The sequence below is a fragment of the Centruroides sculpturatus genome, unplaced genomic scaffold, assembly GCF_000671375.1.
Source record: "Centruroides sculpturatus isolate CEXI.00-Female unplaced genomic scaffold, Cexi_2.0 scaffold52, whole genome shotgun sequence".
NCBI classification, from domain to species: Eukaryota; Metazoa; Arthropoda; class Arachnida; order Scorpiones; family Buthidae; genus Centruroides; species Centruroides sculpturatus.
In genome coordinates, this window is record NW_019385745.1 from 153908 (window position 1) to 168319 (window position 14412).

Below are 14412 nucleotides of genomic sequence, written 5' to 3' on the forward strand. Positions count from 1 at the left end.
TACTCTGCTTATTATATTGATTGTTTGAAGTAATCTTTATAATCTAACATGACACACAACATTGTTAACAATTTTTTAACAATAAAATTTTATTATCTGACATTATTAACAATATGTAAATCCACTTACATAAAATCAACACTTCAGCATCTTTATTTACAATCCTATCTTAAATTAATAGATCATAATTTTAAAACATATTTAAATATTATATTATTTTTTATCAAATTAATTTAAGTATTACTTTAAATTTGTGTATAAAAATTTATTCTAAATTCGTAATTAATGTGTGGTGATTATTGTATTAAAAAAGGGAGATATCTTGATGCAGTAGAAATTCTAATTCCTTTATAAACAATACTTTTATTTATAGAATAAATTCTCCACAAAACTTCTTAATTTTATTCGAGAAACGTTTCTGAATATTTTAGATAAAATATTCTTGCTCTTAATTGTCGAAATTATTCATTTTTGGAATTTCTGCTTCATTAATTTCGTTTCTCTCTTTCTATTCAACTCAAGATTCCAATTAAGGAAATCTTTAAAATTTTATCTTTTTCTGGATAATTATCGATGATGAAAACTATCACATACACAATTTTACATTAATCAATTACTTTTATACAGCTAAAGAGTCTCATTTTTTTTTAAAATTTGAAATGATAACAGGAAATAACAAGAACTTGTATCAAAAATATTTTAAATGAGATTTATTGTTTTTATTATGATATAGTTTATATTTAAAATATACATATATATTAAATTAGTATGTATTAATAATGATATTAAATATTATTTTATAAAAAAAATTAATTATTTAAACTTATCATTGTTTTCTTAATTTCTAAGAGATTTTTTAATATGAATTTTTCATAAGGATCATATTTTGAACTATGTTTTCAAATACTTACAATAAAATATATATATATATTATTTTATGAATAAAATATTTAAAAGAGTATTATAAGAAAATAAACTTCAAATAGAGATCTAAAAATAACTTTTACAATATATAAAACTTTTATAAATGTAAAATTCAATGCATAGAACATGTCGAAAAGTTATATTTTTGAATTGTAAAATAGTGAATTATTTCAAGATCTCAAACATTTTTAAGACCATTTTTAAAAGTAACTATATTAATTAAGTATTTTGAAATATTTTAAAATGCTTTTTATAAATTTACAATTAAAAATTATTTTTTAAATATTAATTTATTAGTTAAAATGAGTACAGTTTTATAATTTAAGTTTTGTTTAATTGATTAAAATTTTTACCTGCATTTGATGCCTTTTTTCATTGTAAAATTGATGGTATAACGTCAAATTAAGGTAAAAGCATACAGTATTTTATTCAAGTGAACGGATTCTCAGTTATATCTTGATTTCATAATTAATTAGTAACGTAAATTGATACGTCTTTAATGATTTCAGATGTTAAAAATTAAGATTTTTAAAACTAAATATATATAAAATTATTTTTTATTAACGTTAATTTATTTGTTATTAAAATTTTAATATATTTTAGTGTATTTTATTAAAATAATTTTATATTTTGTATTATTATCAATTTTTTTTCTTCTTTATCTTGCTTAATTTTTATTTATACCTGTAACGAATTAAATAAGCAGCTTTTTGTGCAGTAAATATATAAATTATATTAGCTTACAACCTTAATAAATAATTTAAAACATTTTATTTTTTCTTATTTAAATAATACATAATGAAAATCTTCTTTAAATGCTTTCGTAATATACATTAAGAGATTAATGAAGTGATGATTAAATCAAAATAAAACCGAACGAATCCTGTAAAATATATTAAATAATCCTTAATTTCAATCGTCAATACTTTAAGGCTTATTTTTCATATTTATCTTCTCGTCACTGATTAAAATCTATAGAATTGTTATTAATAATAATAAATACCTTACATCTATCTTAATTTTCTAGAACAAAAGATATAGTCTACTAACTTAATACGATGTGTATACAATTGTCATTTCATATTTGGACAGTATTAACAAACTTATCCGAGAAGTAGTTTTAAAAATCGTGTAAAACTTCATGTTCTTGTAGGATGAGCGACAAAAGAAGCCGCCCAAAGACATGATTAAATTTCTCCACTCTGGTAATCCACCGATTGTTCTAGATAATGATCGTTATTTCCTTGAAAATCCTCGTCACATCGCCTTGTAAGAAGAGAGTATCCTTTTTTTCTTTCTCTTCTTCGCTCTAATTTCTGAAGCATTCTGGTGTTACGTTCCTGCTTTGGATAGAAGTCTTTTCTTCAAACCTATAGTCTTTGCTTAAAATTGTTCATCTAACGAAGTAACGAAAGACTTAAACTTCCTCTCTTGTTTCTAAAATCAAGAAAATTCTCTCTTTTCTTTTTATATTTTCCTATACTTAACATTATCAAAATATTTTTAATCTCTTACTTGATTATTTTGGGAATTATATTATTGGAAAATGCTTTGATTAGATGAATTCTTGAAGCATTTTTCTATCGTTTTTAATAAAATATAAATGCTTTATTTTTAGAAATAATAGATTTATGTTAATTTTCTTCTAATTTTTTTTAGTTTTTAATGAGATTTACGTATATGAAAATAACAATAAAAGATTGGATAGAAGTTTAATCATCTCTTTTTAAAATAAAATTAAATTTGTATATATTTTTAAAAATTAATTTAACAACTTTTAAAATAAATTAATTCTTTTATTAAAAAGCATATACTTCTATTAATATTTTAATATTTATTTATAATTAATATTAAATAATTTATATATACCACTTATTATATAATTGTCAAGAACTTATAAACATGCGCGAACAATATGAAATTATAAGTATTTGTAATTGTAACTCGCATCTAGAATTTAAAACAAATTTGAATAACGTCAATAAAAAGAATATGTATAAAATATTTAATTATTTTCTAAAATTGTGAAAAAAATACAAAAAAATTAAGTCAATGTTTCCAACTAATAAAAAAACATAAGATTTACTATAAAATGAATATACGTATCTGTTGATTTGTAATCGGTTTGCAATTGTTATAAAATCTCTGTAATATAAAATTCTATACTAAAATTATTAATATGTATTACCCCCCTGTACAGGGAAATTATTCCCTTTCGCTAATAAACTGAATATTATATATTATATATATAATATTATATATATAATATATAATATTCAGTTTATTAGCGAAAGGGAATAATTTCCCTGTACAGGGGGGTAATACATATTAATAATTTTAGTATAGAATTTTATATTACAGAGATTTTATAACAATTGCAAACCGATTACAAATCAACAGATACGTATATTCATTTTATAGTAAATCTTACGTTTTTTTATTAGTTGGAAACATTGACTTAATTTTTTTGTATTTTTTTCACAATTTTAGAAAATAATTAAATATTTTATACATATTCTTTTTATTGACGTTATTCAAATTTGTTTTAAATTCTAGATGCGAGTTACAATTACAAATACTTATAATTTCATATTGTTCGCGCATGTTTATAAGTTCTTGACAATTATATAATAAGTGGTATATATAAATTATTTAATATTAATTATAAATAAATATTAAAATATTAATAGAAGTATATGCTTTTTAATAAAAGAATTAATTTATTTTAAAAGTTGTTAAATTAATTTTTAAAAATATATACAAATTTAATTTTATTTTAAAAAGAGATGATTAAACTTCTATCCAATCTTTTATTGTTATTTTCATATACGTAAATCTCATTAAAAACTAAAAAAAATTAGAAGAAAATTAACATAAATCTATTATTTCTAAAAATAAAGCATTTATATTTTATTAAAAACGATAGAAAAATGCTTCAAGAATTCATCTAATCAAAGCATTTTCCAATAATATAATTCCCAAAATAATCAAGTAAGAGATTAAAAATATTTTGATAATGTTAAGTATAGGAAAATATAAAAAGAAAAGAGAGAATTTTCTTGATTTTAGAAACAAGAGAGGAAGTTTAAGTCTTTCGTTACTTCGTTAGATGAACAATTTTAAGCAAAGACTATAGGTTTGAAGAAAAGACTTCTATCCAAAGCAGGAACGTAACACCAGAATGCTTCAGAAATTAGAGCGAAGAAGAGAAAGAAAAAAAGGATACTCTCTTCTTACAAGGCGATGTGACGAGGATTTTCAAGGAAATAACGATCATTATCTAGAACAATCGGTGGATTACCAGAGTGGAGAAATTTAATCATGTCTTTGGGCGGCTTCTTTNATATATTTTTTTTTTTGTCAAAATCTCTAATTTATTAAGCATAATTAAGTACCATGTTTTGATGTTTTTTTGTAATTAATTAATAAACAAATTTATATAATATAATATTATTTTTTAGTTTTTCGAACAGTTTTGTTACGTTTAATGACGTTTAAAAGACAATATATAGAAAGTTGATAATAAAATCACGAGGAAAAGTCTTTCAAAAAGAAGATAACAATCATTTTTGATGAATTTCACCATTTCATTTAATCTGCTAAAAGATATTTAGATCATGATATCTACAAACAAAAGAACAAAGTAAGAAAGCTGTTATCCATCTTACAAGACAAAGAGTTGCCGGGCCTTGCCTTAAGGGAATGATATCTCCAGAGAGGGTTGTGTTGACACAAATGCCAAGTGCCTTTCTTGCACATCAGTAAAGGTGTTGTGTAACAACAGATGCCAGCAATGTGACGTTGTAATGTATACTTTCTTTAAATAATAAAACAATCTCTTTGACGTTAAAAAAATTGTTTATTAATAATTTTTTAATCTAAAAATATGTTATAAATTATGTAATGTTCTTTAAGAATTCAATTTATTTTTAAAAATATGGTTACTTTACGCCTCTTGATAGATTATAATTTCTACTAAAAATATTTATGAAATAATACGTCTATAAATAACTTAAATAGAAATAAATTTAATTACATAAATAGGCATTGAGATGAAAGGAAAGAATTATATGTACTGTATATATTGTCTATCGAATGTTCTAGCTTGGTTGGTAATGCGTCCTATCCATCCATCCACATCCACCTTCGTAAACACAACATGCGAGTCATTTCTGCCATCATTTGTCAAATCCTGCAGAAGGATGAATCAGTCAAAGGACCCTTTTCGTCTACAACTATCTTAGAAATGGTCTCCGATTACAACCTCATCGAGAATCATTCATCATGGTAGCTACTATAGCAATTATAAAAAAGATGATCGTCATTGAATTCGATTGATAACCACGTAATAAATGATGGAATAATTGTTTTTTATACTAGAGTTCAAAGCAATTAACTATAATACATATATTTCTAGTCTTAAAACGTCAATAAAAAATAATATATACATACAGATAGAAAAAAGAGAGGAAAAGTTTTTACCATTTATCCAACTACATCCGCAGATGAATTTTGTATCAAAAATATCTTTGTAATTAAAAAACATTTTAAACATAAAATAAATGTAGATGATTTATAATAATTAATATATTTAAACATTTTATTTTTTCTTATTTAAATAATACATAATGAAAATCTTCTTTAAATGCTTTCGTAATATACATTAAGAGATTAATGAAGTGATGATTAAATCAAAATAAAACCGAACGAATCCTGTAAAATATATTAAATAATCCTTAATTTCAATCGTCAATACTTTAAGGCTTATTTTTCATATTTATCTTCTCGTCACTGATTAAAATCTATAGAATTGTTATTAATAATAATAAATACCTTACATCTATCTTAATTTTCTAGAACAAAAGATATAGTCTACTAACTTAATACGATGTGTATACAATTGTCATTTCATATTTGGACAGTATTAACAAACTTATCCGAGAAGTAGTTTTAAAAATCGTGTAAAACTTCATGTTCTTGTAGGATGAGCGACAAAAGAAGCCGCCCAAAGACATGATTAAATTTCTCCACTCTGGTAATCCACCGATTGTTCTAGATAATGATCGTTATTTCCTTGAAAATCCTCGTCACATCGCCTTGTAAGAAGAGAGTATCCTTTTTTTCTTTCTCTTCTTCGCTCTAATTTCTGAAGCATTCTGGTGTTACGTTCCTGCTTTGGATAGAAGTCTTTTCTTCAAACCTATAGTCTTTGCTTAAAATTGTTCATCTAACGAAGTAACGAAAGACTTAAACTTCCTCTCTTGTTTCTAAAATCAAGAAAATTCTCTCTTTTCTTTTTATATTTTCCTATACTTAACATTATCAAAATATTTTTAATCTCTTACTTGATTATTTTGGGAATTATATTATTGGAAAATGCTTTGATTAGATGAATTNTTTACGTCAAATATCTTTGTAAATAAATAAAACAAAATGTTTGATTTTATCTCCTAGACATAATGTTGCATGATTTTATAGTCTATTAACATTAAATAATTCAACGGTTCTATATGATTTATGATGTAAATATATATACATTTTTAATGTTTAATTTAATTATTTTTATATATTTTTCTTTTCCTTTAATTTTTAATTTATTTATTAAATTTAATTCTAAATTATTTATATAAATTCTACTGTAAATTAATTTAAAATTACACTTAACAAAGTCCATATTTTAATTAAAATTATTTATAAAATTAAAAGAAAATTAGTAAATCTTAGTTTTCTTTTATTTATTTTCATCCGAGAATCATCATTTTCATATTAGAATTTTATAAGTCAACTTTAAAAAATTATTTTACTAATTATTTTTTACATCTTATTGTAAACTCTGAATTTTGTCTTTTTATGTACTGTATGTAATGTTCCTGTAAAACCCTAATGTAAAATCTTTTATTTATATATGTAAAGTCCTACAAAATCGAAATGTAAAAGCCCTTTATTTACGTATGTAAAGTTTTTGTAAAATCTAAGTGTAAAGCTCTCAATTTATACATGTGAATTCTATGTGAAGCCCAAATGTAAAGTCCTTTATTTACATAAACTCTTGTAAAAGCTGAACGTAAAGTCCTTTATTTGTACATTTAAAGTTCTTGTAAAATCTAAATATAAAGTTTCCTATTTATATATATGAATTCCTTGTAAAGTCTAAATATATAACTCATTATTTATAGAATTATATAAATAAACGTTTAAAAATTATCTTATTAATTATATTCTTAATTTTATTTTAAAGTCCAGATGTAAAATTTTCGAAAGATAATTTATTTTAATATATATAAACTTCCCTTAACTTATCTTAAAAGTGTTGTTAAACCATTTACCATTCAACTTATTGAACTTACTAATGTTCATTATATGAAATTTAATAAACAAATACTTTTTTTCCTATTGAAATTAATTAAACTAAATCATTACAATAATATTTTCAATTAATAATATACAATATCAATTTTGTGTAAGTTTAATATATCAGTCGTGTTTGAAAGTCATTAATCTAATGTAAAGATATTATTATTCTAGCAAATATTAATGTTGTAAATGCATTCTTAATGTAGATCACACGATTTTATTCTGTTACCGTTCATAACTTATTCTATTGAAAAATCATTATATTTTTCCTTTTTTTTAATGAAGAAAAAATATATTCTTTATACTTTCAGTTGAAAAATAATATCTTATTATTTCAAGAGTTTTGGACTTCTTTATAAATATATACTTATATCTACATGTTTTATTGATTTCTTTTTCAATGAATCGAAAATATCTAAAGTTATAAGAAATTATATTAATATTTTAAAAAATTTTCTTATAAAATTGCTTCAAAATTTGCCTTTGATAGCTATAAATGTGAGAATAGATAAGAAAAATAAAGCAATAATTGCATTTTCAAAAGTGTTAACTATAGGCTATAACATATTTGTATATTAAGTTTGTTTTAACTGATACTTTTAATTACTTTTTTTAATAATATTTTCGAATTTTATTATAAAATTAATTGAAAATTTTATGCTTTTGATAGGAATAAATGATGAAGTACAGTGATAATTGCGTTTTCAAAAACGTTAAAAAATATTTATTTTAATTAATTAATTCACAAGATATTTTATGTAATATATTAACATTTAAATTATATAAATATTATAAAATAATAACAATATAATAGTTGTAGCTTAAACTAGAAATGAAATGAATCCGAGTCCATTGACCTCTCATCCGTTTATCTCTAATTATAGTTGTTAGTAATCTTGAATAATAACAATTTAGGAATTTAGAATATATTTAATATTTGTTACTAGTTATATATTTAATTATATAATAATAACTAATTTGATATATTATTATTTTATAAATTTGTTTAACTTAATTACTAATAATAATATTGCCCATATGTATAAAAAATTTAATAATTATCTTTTATTTTTCTAGTTAGAAACATTGTTTATTAAGTTTTACTAGTTTAGCTTATAAGTAATTATTAAAAATTCGTTAAAATGTGTTTAAAATAATCTATGTTTTGTATATATAAAAAAATATTTAATAATATATTCCTCATGCCTATCCATCTATCATATATTTTCAATATTTTAAAAATAGTTTTAATTAATTTAATTTAGAAAAAAATTAATGAAATAATTAAACAAACTTATTTCTCTTTTTATTAAATAAAGCATTTTACAAATTATTTTAAAATATCTCAATATTATAACAGAATTATATCATTTATAATAATAAATTATAGTGTTGAACAATATATTGTCTTTGTATAAAACTTAACATTTTATTAGGCAAAGTAACAAAATATAAACTTATATAAGAGTAATATATTAAAAAGAAAGTAATAATTTAGTCAACATTTATTACTTCATACTGCAGAGTTAATTTTGTTAATTAAACTATTTCGTGTTCAACTGGAAATATAACCTCTTGACAGGCTGACGAATGTTCTTCTAGCTTTATCTAAACTTACAGTTCACAGTTGCTGTTTTTCCTGTCGCAAATTCTCTTCCCCACATCTTTTAGACCCCTTGACTACTATCGCAATGGAATGATATATTACGCATAATTACGTTTTAATGCATTTTAATGGTCTCTTATCTCGTTTCCAGCGAATTATTGCATAGCACTGCTTAACTACACTTCAGATTTCTCTGCTTGCAAGAATTAAGAGGATTTATTCGGACATTGCACATGTGTACAAGAATATTATAGCTTTAAATAAATAAAAGAAATGTTAAAATAATATTATATATCAAAATTTCTTTATTAAAAAGTTAATTTTTAACGTTTCAATTGCTAGAAAGGTAATTATAAACAAGTCAACTTTTAACGATCGTAAACCGTTTAAATCGTAAAAAAATAGTTTTAAATGATAATAACAAGTTCAATTAATTTTTTAAAGTTATATAATAAAGTTTTAATTAATTTATTAAATTATATATTTATTTAAAATATATATATAGGCCTATATAAAATAAAAAAGTATAAGCAATATAATGGACATAAGTATAAGTTATATAATAGTTAGAAGTTTATTTTTATATTATATAAAACATGTTTCTTATAAAAAAGTAATTACGTAACTGCAATTTATAAGAAATTGAAAATTTAATAGTATTAAAACCGAAAAAAAAATAAATGTAAAAACTTTTACTGCTTTTGTAATTAAAAAATTGTTGATTTAATATATTATTTAAGGTTGTTTTAAATCATTTATATTTTATTCATTAAGAGATAAAAGGATTTTATCAGTTTGTCAAGATATTCTTCTTTTTCCTTTTTCTCTTAACTTTTAGAAATTCGATTGCAAAAAATTGCATTTATTTTTTATTTTTAAATCTTTTTATGAAGAATAATATTAAAATTTTAATAATTATNAAAAAAAAAAAAATTTGAGAATTTTCTATTTAATGGGGGAATGAAGTATCATCTATATGATCATATCTTTTAATTTTATATAGAGGTGTGTCTGTTGGATATCCAACCCGTGAAGTAAATTACCTTATTTGTGATCGCAAGACCATATTCGTCGATCGGGTGTGGCAAAACAGCGGCGCTTCGTTCGCCTTCGTGTGCTACAATCAGAAGGACAGTAGCGATCATACGGCGAGGTAGGTTGCAGTCCAAGCTGCTCTTACAACTACACGTGATGTGTGGATTGTTCACTATGATCAAGTGGATTTTCTTCTTCAGCATCGTAACCGGTGAGTATTGTTTAAATTTATCGATAATGATCCCCTCTTCCGTGCTATGTATAACCCTAAAGGCAAACACAATTCTATCTACAACAATTGCTGATATACTTCTAGACAATTGCACCGAAAGATGCAACTTATAAAAGAAAATTTTTGTATAAAATTATATACGAGTACGTGTGTTATTCGGTTCGGCATTGTATAATGTACTTCCTAATGTTTTGGAACAGTTACAAGAGACACTTGTTTAGGAATTCATTGCACACTCTTCTGTATTAAACCGACCGATAAAAGCCTTCAGCATAGAATAGCCGTGTTCAAGAGGCTTCAATTACTGAGTGACATGTTGATTAGAGATTACAGAGATTTGCTACAAAAGTAGCGTAAGATGTATGGTAACTGATTTGTTTAAAATTCCAAGTGGACTATCGTTATTTATAAAACTATCCGTACTAAATAAATGTAATAATAACTAAACAATTTTTTTCTTTTTATTGTAAAAACTACTTCTACGTATAAATCGAACGTTGTTAAAAATCAATTTATGACTTTAAAAATATATTTTCTATTTTCAAAATTTGTAATAATTCACCGTTTATAAAAAGAAATTAAATTTTGTGTTAATATATCGAATAAACCTTATATCGAATAGGCTAACAGTTTTCGGACCTTTAAAGTTAATTTTATGAGCAAAAATTAATTTTATGAGTAAAAATTAATATTCGTGCCAACATTTACACGAATAGCAAACCATAACATATTGAATGTAACAAATTATGTATTATTAAAGGTTGGCATATATTATTAGATTCCTTATAAATAACTTATTTAAATAAGCGAATATGATTACGCATGTTGTCATATTTAAAATGCCTGCGCAATTGTTATACTATTAAAGGAATTAATTATCTCTAATGATACAGCAAAATTACATGATCATTGTTGACTGCTTTCTGTGACATTTACTCCATTGACACCGCACACTAATGCAACCTGCGCGAAATGTTAATTATGAGCGGAAGCTAATTAATGTATCATCTTCGTCGACCTAACACTTCCGGCTAAAATTCGTCTCCATTCGATATTAACCATTTAATCATTTCAATTTTAATTCTTTTCCTTTAAATATAATAATAAAATTACTAAATCTTTACACGCAAATACATAAATTAATATAAAATTATATTATAATAAGTATTTTTATTTTATTAAATATACTATATATTTATATTGTGGATTTTTAAAATATTTTTAGGAATTTTTATGTATCTCTAGCAACAAAATATCAATTATTTTATTATTCGTTTTGCTAATAGTAAAAAATGGCGATGCAAAACGGGTTTCTTAATTAACATTAAATTTAATAGAACGAGTAAATTTATTATGATCATGCCTATCATAAGACTTGATCATAATTAATTTACTGTTGATTGTAATTTATTAAAAGCCATGTGATCCAAGTCTCATGTTTACGGAGCTTCAAAAACATTTGTTACAAATTATTTATTCTATAACATCCCTTGTGTTTTAAGAAAAAAAAATCTTTAGTTTTTGTCTAATTTTATTGTTTAAAAAACCTTAATACAATTTTTAACACTTTTTTAATATATTGAGGCCTCAAAAAGTAAGTGGCCAGGCCTCTTTTACTTCTAAGAAGTACTGATTATACTATGCATGTTAATTAATTTATTGCAATATGCGTATTCATTAACTGTAAAAACTCAATTACTTAATTGTGTTATGTATATTAAGTGCTTATAAAATCAATTATTTTATTATGCTACATCATTTCATTAACATAAATATATTATTACGTGTTTTTCTTAATAGTGAATTTGCTGAAGTATAGTAAATAATTTTACACATTATCAATGAAAAAAGTAATTTTTTAACATCAAATCCAATTAATTTCTTAAAATAATTTCGATAAAAGTACAATTTATTGAATTTATTTTATCAATCACAAATTACAATTTATCATTTTTAATAAGTTTAATTATTTAAAAACTATTTGAATTAATTCATAGAAACGAAACGAATATGTTAAAATGCTACAAGAACCACTATGTATCACTTGAATATAAGTTTTCATGAATTGAATATTATTATTGCGATGTTACTTTGTGAGTTATGAATGAAGTGGAACATTCTGCTTAATCGTCACAAACAATCCTTTCCTGGTTAATATCTAATGGAACAGTTAAACGACACGTCATTTCCATCAGCAGCAGTCTTGATACTTGGCATCCTACTGACAGTGATGGGTGTCACAGCTGTTTAAATCGAACACCAGAAATTATCTAATAGGTGGAATGTTACGCTTCTTGTATTTATAACTAGATACGTATGAGATTTACGATCTCGAAACGTAAATTTTCGCTTTATTGGTTCGTCTGGTATGATGAGGACGTACGACATCTGCTTGGTAATTCTTCATCTGCAGTTGGATTCCTGTTAATCAGTCTAATGTCCGCCCACCTCTAGTATCTGCTCGGGGGTTATCTTTTTGCTTCCGTTCTCACTAATGAAAGTCGTTCTCTGGTGTCATGGGGTTGAAAGTAAATTTACTTTAGCAGCATTTTAGGAAATTACTTTTAATTGGCTTATATCAATAAAATATCTTATAAAACATCTGTTTCCTGTTCAATTAAATGCCCCGTTTTTTAGTTATATTGATGATAAGATTTTCTATAGATCCTTCTACATGTAATTGGAAATCAAAAAATTGAAAAACTAAAATTACATTTTAATAAGCTATTTTATCATAAAAAAATGATAAAATAACAACTACTGACATTTTATTATACGAGAATTTATTAATAGTATATGAAGTAATTAATCTAGAAAAAAAAATATTTCGAGTTTTGCATAAATTTCCTAAGGAAATTTAAGCTTAGTCTATTAATAAAAAGTTGATTTATAATTCTAAAAATAGTAAAGAAAATTATAAATTTTTTATAATTAAGAAAAACGTCATAAAAGTCTGTCATACCTTCTAAAAACACGCACACACCTCCTAAAAAAACACATGTAATTCATTAAGAATAATGTTTCCTAATGCTAGACACTTCTTTAACTAACAATCAAACTGCTTCGCGTTATTTTTTTACACTTTTTTTTAAATTTTTTTAGAAGATCCAACAATATTGTATTCGACAAACATCTACATTTTTTAACTTCTCGAACATCGAATGAAAAAAAAAGGAAAAGGGGGAAAATACTGTATTTAGGCATAGATGTCTTTTGAATTATTGAAAAACGTCTTTTTAAATTATTCTTTTATAAGATATTTTATTTGGTTGTTAATCTTATTTTATTCCTATAATTTGAAAAGATTAATACTAATAAATTCCATTTTGAATAATCTGATTTGTATAATTCCTATATTGAATTTAAAGGAAGGAGAAAAAACTAATAAAAATAATAATCTTTATTAATTTATATTTAAATATACTTTCTTCTTGCAGTTTTTACAAATTCTACTGTTTAGAATTGATTAACAATTATTTTACATTTATTTAATATTCTTTAGAAATTATACTTTTAATTTATATGTTAATTAATTTAAGCAATTTATCTTATAATCACACATAATTTACTTTTAAATAGATGTTTTTTTAAAATGCTTTCTTTTGCCTTTCTAATAACTAGAGGCACTAATTTAATTTCATAAACTATTTACTTCTAGTTATTTTTTTTTAAATAAATTATACAGGATGGTCCGAATATTAGTTAACTGCGTTTTATTTCTGTGTTTCGGGTGCATCTGTGAATATCAAACTCGTAAAAAAAAATTTAAAACAACGTGTTTTTCCTTTACAGAATTGGTGGAAACGTGATAGAAATGTGATTAAGTATTTGAACAACACAACAATTTAGTGTTTACAATGGTTAACTGACTTTTGGATCATGCTGTAGATTCATCTTAATAAATAAACAAATAAATTTTTTACTTAAAGAGTTTAAATACCATATATTTTACGCACTATTTTCATTTTAAAATAACTTAACTAAATTTTAATTAGATATTTTAAATATTTACTTTAATGAAAAATATATAAGCTCAAAAATTAGTCAATCATATATCGTTTCATTTGTTCTAGGTTCAAATGTGAGTATGAATCGTAAACTGAGTTTAGAACAAATTAGTACATTTAAAAACAGAAATAAATAAATAAAATACGATTACGTATCTGAATCATAAAGAAATTTAGTCTTTACGACAGTTAACTGACTTTTGGGCCACATTGTATTAAAGAAATTCTATGATAATTGTTATTAGTATTTTTTG